Raw genomic sequence first — 12,911 nt, 5'->3', positions numbered from 1 at the left:
TTAATTCTACTCTGACTGTCCTATTAGACTGCAGAACCCCTGTCCATCTGACTGGACAGTGCTGATTGGCCCTGTGCTGATCACATGCACTCTCCCAAGCAAAAAAAAAAAAAACTATCTAGCAATACACACTAAACTAAGCATGCTTGTCCCCAATGCTCTGTTCTATCAGGAGATGATTTGGGGAAAGTGGAAGAAGGAGAGCATCAGAGAAGACAGGATCAAACAGCCATTTTACACAATGCAGAGGATTAACCCTTTAGGTTCCACAGTGAGTATGACAAGCATGTATTACTGCATATACGTATGCATATGATTTTACTGCTGTGGGTTTAGTAACACTTTAACTCTTTTCTTTACAGGGAAGCTTTTTCAAATCTTTAGTGACAGACAGAGGTACTTTAAAAGCACAACACAATAATTAATGAAACTGACAAGCAGGAGTTGGAAAACTGGAAAGGTCTTTGAATTGCCATTTGAATTTAGACAGGATGTGATTATCCTATGTTTGATTATATCTGAATTTACTGCATGAAAATAAATTTAGAGTAGAAATCCCATTTTATTCCATGTGGCTGGTTACCATCCATGTGCTGCAATATGGTGTGTTTTTAAAGGACCATTATCCACTTTGGCTCTCACACCTGTTTACTCCCTATGGACCAGACGATATTCTCAAATTTCTGATATGTGTCTGTTCATGAGTCTATAACTTTGTAATTCCTTATGATAAAGAATTGATACATATATTGTTTTTGGGGGGACAAACTGGGCTTTTTTGTGACCCTAAAGCCCTCTGAGAATGTTTTTAATTTATTTGCATTTTAAGGGGAAAAAAGTAAAAATCTGAAAAAGTATATATATTTTTTAAATTTTAATCAGTAATATTTTGAACACAAGTACCATTACTGTGGGGAAAACATACATTTTATTGCGCTGCTTGTTCTATTTACTGCAACATTAAAACATGTTATTACTTTTTTGATACAAAGCATGTTAAAGTTATTTTCAAAAGAAATAAAGTTTTTTTTTGTTTTTGTATTTTGCATATTTTTCATTTTTCTCATAATGCATCAGTAATTTAAAGTTCTTACTGATATAAAATAAAACAGATATACACTAAACCACATTTTTTTAACAGTAAATCCTTAAAGATAACAATGTATATATGTGCTTTATATTTTTTTTTCCAACAAATAATTTAAAATAGAAACATGGAACAGGAGATGAAATTGTTAAATAGTACTTTAACGTCTTGAAATGAATGGGTTAAGTAGTAAAATAAGAGTTAACTAATTCCCTGTGCACACAATAAACATTCCTCTGTGTCAGCTTACACACAGATCTGCCTGTAAGGGAACTCAGGAGATAAGACAGCTACTGTGTTACTTTTGTTTTGGTTTAAACGTATTACACTGAATGTTCACTGTGATTGGCTGTCAGAGTGATCATTCGACGAGGAAGGCTTCTGACTGGCTCCCAGTCAAATAGTCGAGAAAGAGACCAGTGTCGGCTGTGCACAGAAGAAAGCTCGGGGAGATAACAAGCTACTGGGCGTACAGTAGACACCCTGTGTGCAGAGGAGGAGGTTTTATGGAAGTGTGTAAGACGCCAAAGGTAGGCAACTGGTTAAAAGGGTCCATTCACATCTATGCTATTGCGTTACTACACACACTGCAATCCATGCTCAAAGATGTAAATAGACCCTAATTTTTTTTAGTTACACTGTCCCTTCCTGGTATTTCTATCCGATATTACATATTACATTTTACAACAGATACCATAGGTATTTCTTGGTATGTTTTGTGTTGTATACCTTGAACCATTTCAGAATCTTTCATTGCAGATGTTCTGCTTTATCAATATTTATGCTGATGAGATTAACAGAGTTGAACACAAAATTATAAGTGTGGTCAAACCAATACAGTAGAGAAATTAAGGGCACCTGCTTTCTGTTACTGTGCAGCTGCCATGTGTACTCACTTTAATGGAGAACTTGTCTAAAATAAGATTATAAGAATCTCTTAAGACTTTATAAGGCTCTAAAAACTTTAACAGACACTAAAGACGTGTTTATTACCTTGAAAAGTCTTATGCCCCATGCACACGGTCGGACATTCCGACCACAAAATCCGTCAGATTTTTTCAGACAGATTTTGGCCGAAACTTGTCTTGCATACACACGGTCGCACAAAGTTGTCGGAAAATCCGATCATTCGGAACGAGATGACATACAAAACGTACAACGGGACTATGTAGAGGCCAGAAGCCAATAGCTTTCGTCTCCAAAAATTTTCTGAGCATGCGTGGCACTTTGTGCGTCGGAATTCTCTACACACCATTGGAAAAAGTCAGATTGGATTTTGCTGTCAGAAAATTTTAGATCCAGCTCTCAAACTTCCGATGGAAAAAGTCCAATAGAGCCCACACACACGATCGGATTTTCCGACAACATAATCTGATCATATTTTTTCCGTCGGAATTTCCGACCGTGTGTATGGGACATAACTTTTACAGAAAATGTAATCTTTACTTACGTAGGGGACCAAGTTTAGCAAACAAGGTGAAGCTATTTTCACTTTGAATACAAAATCATTTGCAAAGAATACAAAAAAACTTCCTTGCACATTATAGGATGATTTAGATGAATACAGTTATTAATAGGCTACATGTAATGTACATTAACTTTGCAAAGAAACATTCTGCACAAATTTAGTAAATCCAAAAAGGTTCTGATTTCTATTTTCTAACCTATTTCTAGTACTTGGCATTACAAAAAATGAGTTTCTCCTGAAACATCAGCCATGTTAAACATGGCTGTGTCATCTGAAAACAAATACATATTCTGATATGTCAGTAAGCAGAATTGGATGGGATACCTGATACTTATTTAGATCCCTTACACACTGGGGTCACGCTTTTAGTGGTGCTTTACCATCAGTTTAGCAGTGCTAAAGTGTTAAAAGTGCCCGTGTTGCAGCTCTGCCGAATCACTTTGCAGGTGCTTCGGCAGCGCTGCCCATTCATCTCAATGGGCAGGGCATTTTGTGAGCGGTGTATACTCCACTCGCAAACCACCCCATAGATGCACTCGGGCTTTCACACCGGGGAGGCTTGAGAGGCTCTTTATAGATGCTATTTTTAGCGCTAAAACACATGAAAAGTGCCTTCAGTTCGAAAGGGGTCATAATAAGCACTTTGTTCATAAAAAAATTGTCTGTACTGCATACATACAGCTTCCATACATCCACAGAATTTGAGATAAAGATCATTTTATGGTGGTGCATCCATTCAGATGAAAAAAGTAACAGAGATTAGCATTTTTTTTATGAACTGTATAAATATAAGATAGTAAATTCTGGAAATTACAACTCGATCTTTATTCTAAAGTGGTTTATGTCTCTTGGTGAAACCAGACAATAATATAGTTCTACAAATTTGAAGTATATGAATGGGCTGAACACCAGATGTCACCAACTGGTGATGATGCTTCTAAACATTGTTAAGTGCATTCTCCAGAATTGGTGAACCTGGTTGCCCTGAGTGTTGAGGACATCTCAAAGTTACCACATTAATTGGTCAGAAATACTCGGAGGGGGGCCACTACTGCTTTATTTCGATTAATAAAGTAAAGATTCTGGATGGTACTTCTCTTTGTCATGGAAATTCGAGATGCAGAAACTTGGTAATTTAAAAATATAGGCCTATATGGAAATGTTTAGCTGTAAATAAAGGCTGAGCCAAAGACATCAAAGAGATTGCAAAATTTTTAAAGGATAAAAACAGGAAGACCAAACTGAATCACTTCAATGAAGACAGGCCAAATCACTTGTATAAATATAAGGAAAGTAGGCCACAGATGTTTCTCAACTACTTAAAAATACAGTAAATTGCATTGCACACAAGTAAATGTTTGTCTCAATGAAAAGAAGCCATTCATAACAGAAGATGTGAACTGACTGCCATTAAGAAACAATAACAGTCTGTGAGACATATTATTTCAGATGAGGCAAGCATTTTAACAAAGTAGTAAAGCAGCAGAGCACTGCACTCATTGTTGCGTTTATAATAAGGGTTTTTTTTTTGGACCGGTGCTTAGAGCAGTAAGGCGACAGAAGAAAACCAAAGTAGTTTGTATCTACAATATATTGATATTTTCATGTTATTTCTGAAAATGTAAAGAAAAATCACTAGAAGTCACAAGACTCTGTACAGTTTATATACAATGCAACCTCTTCTTTGTCTTAATCCCCCTGATTGGTGCAGGCTACTTTTGAGTACTTGTTGGTATATCAAACAGAATAAATGAAAAGTTTTCATGTGTAGGCATAGCTGAGAGGAGTCACAGCTTCAATACCATGCAGTTCTTTCTCTATAGGCCCTTGATTGGTGGACTTGGCAGCCTAATGGAATAAACATTCTGTCTTTAGTGCATTTGACTTTAAATGTTTGTGTCAGTATTACATCAGTGGCTAAAGTGGAATTGCAGCTTACTGACCTATTTTCGGGCCGCTCTGGTCGCATAATCTCTTCTGTGAATGCCAGTGTAGGAAAGAGGAAAGAGCATCCCGACAACAGCTAGCAAAACCTGAAGTGGTGGCATCACCCGTAGGCTTCAATGGCCCATGCATTGTTGACACTGCCTCCTCTCCCCTGCAGCCGTGCAAGATGACATAGGAGAGTGGCATCATGTAACTAGACCAGAACAGCCTGAAAATAGGTAAGTATATACATGTTACACAGGTTAGTAAGCATAGGTGTTTGGAGGGGAGGAAGAGGACAGTTTTAAGGGCTGTTAGGGTTGTAATTCCACTTTAATGCTTTGCAAGGTTGCTTTGCAAGGTACAAAGTAGGTCAAGCCAGACTCCAGAGGAAAGTGTTTGTTAAAACTGGGGAAAATGTAAATTAGCTGAATGCATTAAGGGTATCATAATGTGCAGCTGTCATAATATGATATTTAGCAAAATAAGCCATTTTGGGCTTATGTATACTGCAAATATGTCTTTACAGTCATGACAGAAGTTAAATAGCAGGAAAACAGGTCAGATGTGCTTCTTGTTAAGAAAGTTCAGTCAATAAGAGCACATACCATGAACAGGACTATAAGCAGAGTAGGCTGGCTGGCAGTTGTGGTGCACCACAGCAGGTGTAGGTAGAAGAGCAAGAAACTGGTGCATAGCAGGAGCAGGTCTGGACAGCCAAGTTGTAGTGGTAAATCTGGTAACACAGAAGAGTCAAGTAAAAGCGTAGTCTAGACAAGCCAGGTCACACACCTGCAGATCAGAGTTCAAACAGTACTGACTAGAAGCAAGGAAGAGCAGGGTCAGAACAAGCTGGGTCATACACAGTATACTCAGAAAAGATTTTGGCTGGGTCAAGCAAAAGCACACAAAGGTAGCATTTGTTATCATGAGCACTGGTGGTGTGTTGGGACAGGTGTTTTAAAGGTGAACAGTAATGATCTGGCAATTACCGTCACTTTCCAGGCAAGGGCTTTCTGAGGTGAGTTTTGTCAAGGGACAACCCAAATCCTAGTACTAATACTAAGAACTAGAGTTATATACCTACAGCCACCAATTGGATTTCAACTTTTAAGGAAGGCCCAGTCCTGACTATTAGCTAAGGAAAAATAATTCCAGTTGCAGAGCATTGGCTGTTAGGCCAACACAATGATAAATAAAGCCCCAAGTGACCTGAGAATGCAGAATATCGAGACATAAGCATAAATGCCTCGTGAACAGATGAAGGCTTTAAGATTGAGTGATGGCACTGCTTCCCAGTAATATGGCTGAGAGAAAGAACTTCCTGAGAAAGACAAAAACCATGTGGAATAGGATTTAGTATATTAGGATAGTAGTACTGTATGTTCCATCAAGACAGTTTTGCTACAAAACATGCTGTCACTATTATTAAGGTGGTTATAAAGGCAAAACGGCTTTTTACTTTAATGCATCTTCTGCATTAATGTAAAAAAAAAATGTAAAAGTTGCTCCCCCAGCTATCCTACCTGAGTCTGATCTCGATCCACCGCTGTGCCTGTCTGCAGCGGCTCTTCTTTGCTCTCTCTCTACTCATAGGAGACTTGGAGACTCTCAATTCTCACAGGAGACTTGGAGAATCTCTCTTCTCACAGGAGACTTGGAGACTCTCTTTTCACAGGAGACTTGGAGACTCTCTCTTCTCACAGGAGACTTGGAGACTCTCTCTTTTCACAGGAGACTCTCTCTTCTTACAGGAGACAATGGAGACTCTCTCTTTTCACAGGAGACTTGGAGACTCTCTCTTCTCACAGGAGACTTAGAGAATCTCTCTTCTCACAAGAGACTTGGATAATCTCTCTTCTCACAGGCGACTTGGAGACTCTCTCTTTTCACAGGAGACTTGGAGACTCTCTCTTCTCACAGGAGACTTGGAGACTCTCTCTTCTCACAGGAGCCATTGGCTCCCACTGCTGTCAGTCAAATCCTGTGAGGAGGGAGCAGGGCTGAACTGCACTATGTGTGTCTATAGATGCACACAGCTTAGCTCAGGATCGAGCCTGCACCATTGCTCCCATAACAAGCAGTTTGCTATGCGGGTAGACAGAAAAGAGGTGGAGCAGACAGCACCAGCGGGGGTACCCTGTGGAGGACGGTTGGGGTTCCTCTGTGCAAAACCATTGCACAGAGCAAGCAAATATGACATGTTTGTTATAAAGAATCACTTTAATATATATAGCTCCTACATATTCTTCAAAACCTCCCAAGGTACATTAAACTATTAGATCCTTCCCTATGACCTAGGCTGGATTTCCATCATGATGGTCACAGGACATATAGACAGGGTAAATCTCCTCTCTTCCCCCAATCTTTCACTATACAAAACTTAAAAATAACTTTAGTAATACTTTAAAATAAAAGATTTTGAAACATCATATTTTACGCCTAACTTAGAAATACAGTTGCCAAGGATAGAAAAAGAACAATGAATATCAAATTGAACCTCTGCTTATTCTCATCTAATACTACCATTGCATTTCTTGGAACAATCACTACACTGAGCCATTTCAAATAAATATAGCTAGACATTCTAGAAAAGACATCTAATGATCATGTCATTTGGTCTTTATTCTTGTGGAAATCATAACCTCCACTGACAAAAGATGAAAAGCCTGACAATACTTTGGACCCTATGATCGCTGTGCATTCTGTTTGCAATTTGGTTGCTTATTTAAAGCAGGAAAGAATATATGACCTATTTTCAAATCTTTTTCATGGGAATGTAGATATAGCAATTTTTTTGGGAACATATGCTAAAAATGAATACAAATATGAACAACTCTCTGCGCTGCAGCACAGTATTGGGAGCATCTTCTCCGTTGGATTTAGAATACTATACATTCCCCAGATCTTGCTGGAAGAAGAACTCGGCCCTCACATAGTCGCTGCAGGTGGAAACCAGGGGAAAGGTAAGTTTACTAATATACTAATGTTTACCCCTACAAGTCTGTTTTAAAAACTTTTTTGCTGCATTTCAGCAAGGTTGAGGGAAGGCCCATTTAAGTCTTACAAAATCCTTTAGAGGTAAGGTCTGCGTGAAGCAACACATGTCTTGTCCTTCTGTCCAGTCTGTGCCTGGGCAGAAGACATGTGTATTCGTTTTCGTCCTAATGCATTTTCGTCCGAATTTCAGAAGTGCAAGTCAAAGTGCAGAATCCGAAAAACGAAAGATCCGACATAAACAAATGCTTAATTTTTTGTTTTCGTTGTGACAACAGTTCTATATAGATAGGAGATTTGACATGATGCTGACAATAACAATCTGTGTCTATCGAACCTGTGGTCGAATGTGCCTAACCTTAACTCTTAGTCCAGGATTATTCTACATATAGAGAAGAGATTCGACATAGAGAGAAAAGATTCGACATAGAGAGAAAAGATTCTGGAATTGGGTGGGGGAAGTAAAATAAAAATAATGATAATGTTGAATGTTATTGGCTGATTGTAACCAAAGAGGAGGAGCAGTAAAATAGCTAGAACTAAGTACACACGTACAGCCAACTTACTTTCACTTACGATTGCTAGCAGAGAGAGACACACACACCGAATCATTTCAGAAGACAGTCAATCTTAGCTGGTCTGTTTGTCAGAGAACCTAAATTATTTAGCAATTAAGCATAAGCACAGCAGCAGAACAATAGTGAAGCAAGCTACAGTTCAACTTAACTTTTATATAATAATCTGCTGCTATTGTGTTAGTGTTGTGAACTTGATAGTGATACTAGTGTTGCTAGTGTTGCCTCAGAGGCTGCCCGTTTTGTGGGGGGGATTTATTATTATATATTCTATATTATAGATTGAGATTCTATATAGATTCTATATACCCTATTGTGTTACCTGTATGATCAGTGATCACTATCACCAGTCCATTTTCTGTTTGAACTATATACATTCAACATGAACAACAAAGATTCGACAACGCAGCGAAAAACATACAAACGTTGAATCTTTGGCTTATGGTGTCTGTTGAAAGTTCTAAGATTCGACGGAGCAGCTAAACTATACGGAGTCATACAGTTTAGCTGCACTGTCGAATCTTCTTTGAACATTCGACAGACACCATAAGCCTTGAATGACAGATTCGACCTTAATCAATTTGGATTTTCGGACGAATGCAATTTTTTACGAAAAACAAAATAAATAAAAACAAATTTCGGGAGTAACTAAATAAATGTATTTTTTGGACGAAAACGAAATTCCAAAACGAAATTCAGTGTGCACAAGTCTACTGAGCAGTGAAAGGAGAAGCAGAAAACAGATGAGCACATCTCGCTGACACTCTGCTCTCTCCTTCTATTAGCTTGCTCTTTGTAGCACTGCAACCTGGTGAGGCCAGATCAAATTCATATATTTACACTGTTTGCATTTTTAAAAAGTTCTCTAGGAATTAATTAAAAAATGCGGAGCTGCATTATTATGCGTCTTTTAAACCTGCTTGGTGTATCAGCTTTAAGAATCATTCTTTTTTTTTTTGGTGAGTTATTCAACATAAATAAGAGTGGTGTTTAAAGTAGGGTCCAAGACTTGAAAATTGGCCAAGGCTTGAAGGAGCTTTTTTTTTTTTCTTTTTTTTTTTACTAAGTGTGTATGCTTTCTTGGCGCTCATTACAGGCAGATTGCAAATGCTACTATGACCCAGGCTTCAGATTACTTCGGAAGGGCATAAAAAGCAGGACTTGTTGCACTGGATACATATCTTTTCCTGAAGAAACCAGACTCTCCCAAAGGATTTTTGAGCCGTCATAATTATGTAGCTAGGACAATATAACGCCATGTGCAAATTTGTATTTCAGCAATGGATAAGTACTTTTCTTTTTTAGATTTTAACCAACATAGGAATCATACGTGGCTGAGTTTCTGTAGAAAATTTTAAGGGATATAAAAGAAGCAAATTGAAAGGGTTCTTTTCTTGTTTAGTCTGCCTTGGTGTGGAAAGCGCAGCACTATGTCATCACTTTGACAACATCTGGATCCAATTATGAGCCACATGATCGGCATTTTCTTCTCTTTACTGCCATGCTTTTCCCCTTGAGAGTGCAAATATTCTGCATATGATACATTAGCTACATGACCCGCACACAGAGCATTGGCTGTTAGGCCATGAATGGTCCCCTTGTTTTCAGCTTAAAGCAGCAGTAGGTCTTTGACTTTAATATCTGTGCTAACTTGATTTAACCTCCCACTTTTGCTATCCAGAAAGGTGTTTAGGGCTTCCATCGGATTCTTTTTCAGCAAATGTGTTAGGAAAAGCTTGAAACTAAATACAAAAAACAAGTTCCATATGAGATAAAGGGTTGTGTATTAGAATAACATGATGATATGAACGTACATTTATTAAAAAAAAAATAAAAAAAATGTAGGCAACATTGTGTTTATGTGCAACTGTACATATACAATATGTGCATTAAGAAAAAACAAAAAGCAAAATAGTGTAGCTTGAGAGGTGATCACCCTCTAGATTGCACTCCCCCTCTGCAATATAAAATGGTGAATACATTTTTTTTGCTTGTTTACTTTTTTTCTTCTTTGTCCACCCCACTTCGTGAAAATGTCTCCGGCACGCTGAAGCCACGTGGGATATGTATGTCACTATTTGCAGGATGCTTCAGATGGTAAAAAGCAAGCCTGACATGTGTCATCAAGGGGTGGGCTGCCTTAACCTGGAAGAGGCATCTGATGTCAGGACCATAGAGGGCAGCACAGGACCCAGATACAGATTACAGCAGGACAACACTTGTAAATCTTATTTTATCTTTTAGTTTTAAATTTTTTTTTATATTACTGCAGTGACATGCTAGCTCCATCTAACCCCTTTTACTAGCCAGTCCACAGCAGCAGGAAAAAGAAGCATGATCGCTCATGTGAACTTTTTCCACTCTACAGTTTTAAATCCTAAGGCAAATACAATTTTTGGACATTTGCACCATAAAAGAAAATTATCATTAATGAAGTCTGTCCCACGTTTGACTACTGCTAGGTTTAGTACAACTCTTGCTTTTATTTATCCTACACACTATAGTAAACACTGCATCTCTGATGATGAGAGTTACAGTTCTGGTTGGCGTACAGTTTTCACAGCAGGTTGCTCGCTTGGTTTGCTCACTTCAGCCAATCATAAAGTATCTTGTATAATTTTCACTGAATGCAAGGCATTCTGTGATTTGAGGATGGGAAATTGTGACATTCTTCTGCACCTCTTCTATTGACTGTGGCAACTTCATTAGTGATAATTTATTTCTACAGTGCAAGTTATATAAGTTAATATTCTGTCACCTTCCTTTTTAAGAGCATTCATAATTTACATAGAAAAATGAATGTCAGCGCTTAATGGCATATACAGTGGGAAAAATAATTATTTGATCACCTGCAGATTTTGTAAGTTTGCCCCTTTACAAAGAAATTAAGAGTCTATAATTGTATCATTAAAATCATTTTTAAGGTAAGGAGACTGACTAGGCCACTACATGACCTTAATGTGCTTCTTCTTGAGCCACTCCCTTGTTGTCTTGGTGATATGTATTGTCATGCTGGGGGACCCATCCACGACCCATCTTCAGTGTTCTGGCTCAGGGAAGAAGGTTCTCATCCAAGATTTTACAATGCGTGGCTCAGTCCATTGGACCCTCAATGCGAAAAAGTCGGCCTGTACCTTTAACAGAGAAACAGCCCCAAGGCATCATGTTTCCATCTCCGTGATTGACTGTAGGGATGGTGTTCTTAGGTCATAGTCAGTATTTTTCTTCCTCCAAACACAGCGAGCCAAGTTAATGCCAAAGAGCTCAATCTTGGTCTCATCTGACCACAGCACTTTCTCCCTGAAGCCTTCTCTGAATCATTTAGCTGTTCATTGGTATGACTGTACATGTGCCTTCTTGAGGAGTTTGGAGGAAGAAAAATGCTGACTATTACCCTAAGAACACCATCCCTACAATCGGGCATGGAGGTGAAAGCATTATGATTTGGGGCTGTTTCTCTGGTAAGGGTACAGGCCGACTTTGCCACTTTGAGGGGCCAATGGATGGGGCCATGTATTGTAAATATTGGATGAGAACCTTCTTCCCTCAGCCAGAACACATAAGATGGGTCATGGATGGGTCTTTCAGCATGACAATGACCCATAAACATACCACCAAGGCTACAAAGGAATGGCTCAAGAAGAAGCACATTAAGGTCATGGAGAGGCCCAGCCAGTCTCCAGACCTTAATCCTATACAAAATTTATGGAGGGAGCTGAAACTTTGAGTTGCAAAGCGACAGCCAAGAAACCTTAACAATTTAGAAAAGATCTGTAAAAAAGAGTGATCCAAAATCCTTCCTGAGATGTGTGCAAACCTGGTTACTAACTACAAGAAACGTCTTTGCAAAGTGCACAGTCATTTTCCTTTAGTAAATCAAGCTCTTTGTGTTCTGAGTTTCTTTTGATATTGTTATTTAGCGCTGCAATTTTTCTTTGTCATAATTTACATAGCACCATCATCCTCCATGATGATTGAAGCATGTTAGGGTGAGAAACACCTTAGGCCTCATGCACACTGGGCATTTGTCCTCAGTGCAAGAGATCCTAGTATTTTGGTGTGGGGAAAAGGCACAGGCACATCCAGGGCCACCATCAGGGGGGTGCAGCTGTCACAACTGTAAGGGGCTCCAGGGCCCGAGGGGCCCACCTGGGCTAGAAGAAGGTAGGACGGGTGAAGGAGAGCCATGCTGTGCATTACAGAAAAAATTTCACAGCTTCTGCTGTTCTCGTGTCACTGAGCTCAGACATCGAACTCTTTACTGCCACCTCTGGCTACTATGTGTAAGTGCACACCTCGTGTGATTTGTACTGTGCTTCTCAGCAACATGTCAGCTTTGTGAAAATGGACTGGGTCTAGGTAGGAAGACCTTCTTTACAGGTAGGGGCAACAAGGGAAAGGGAGGGGACTGTTTCTGTGCAGGGAGGGGCCAGAGCCTTGTGTGTTTACAGGTTTGTGTATGCAAGGGGCTGCCATATACACAGGTTTGTGTATGTGAGGGGCTGCCATATACACAGTTTTGTGTGTGGGGCCTGGCATATATACAGGTGTGTGTAGGCTGACATATATACCGGTGCGTGGGGGCTGACATATATACAGGTGTGTCGGGGGGGCGCTGACATATATACAGGTGTGTGGGGGGCTGACATATATACAGGTTGTGGGGGGCTGACATATATACATGTGTGTGGGGGGCTGACATATATACAGGTTTGAGGGGGGCGCTGACATATATACCGGTGTGTGGGGTGCTGACATATATATAGGGGGTTGGGCACTGACATATATACAGGTGTTTGGGGGGGTGTGGACATATATACAGGTTTTGGGGGCTGACATATAAACAGATGTGTGGGGG

The 12,911-nt window shown here is 39.4% G+C and overlaps 1 long non-coding RNA gene across 2 annotated transcripts in view; it reads left to right on the top strand.

Moving 5' to 3' along the window:
- Positions 1-1,431: 1,431 nt before the first annotated feature.
- Positions 1,432-12,911, top strand: part of LOC143940249 (uncharacterized) — a 114,916-nt gene continuing 103,436 nt past the window's right edge. Inside the window, exon 1 of one of the 2 annotated variants that reach the window (XR_013263838.1) lies at positions 1,432-1,617. This is a non-coding gene — a long non-coding RNA (uncharacterized LOC143940249). The remainder of the gene's footprint in view (positions 1,618-12,911) is intronic. The other variant, XR_013263840.1, reaches the window with a different exon arrangement.

Source organism: Lithobates pipiens, unplaced genomic scaffold, assembly GCF_037356315.1.
Source record: "Lithobates pipiens isolate NorthernLeopardFrog02 unplaced genomic scaffold, aLitPip1_a1.2 Scaffold_3, whole genome shotgun sequence".
Lineage (NCBI taxonomy): Eukaryota > Metazoa > Chordata > Amphibia > Anura > Ranidae > Lithobates > Lithobates pipiens.
Note: the sequence above shows the minus strand (reverse complement) of the source record. Positions and strands in the feature narration are given on the sequence as shown.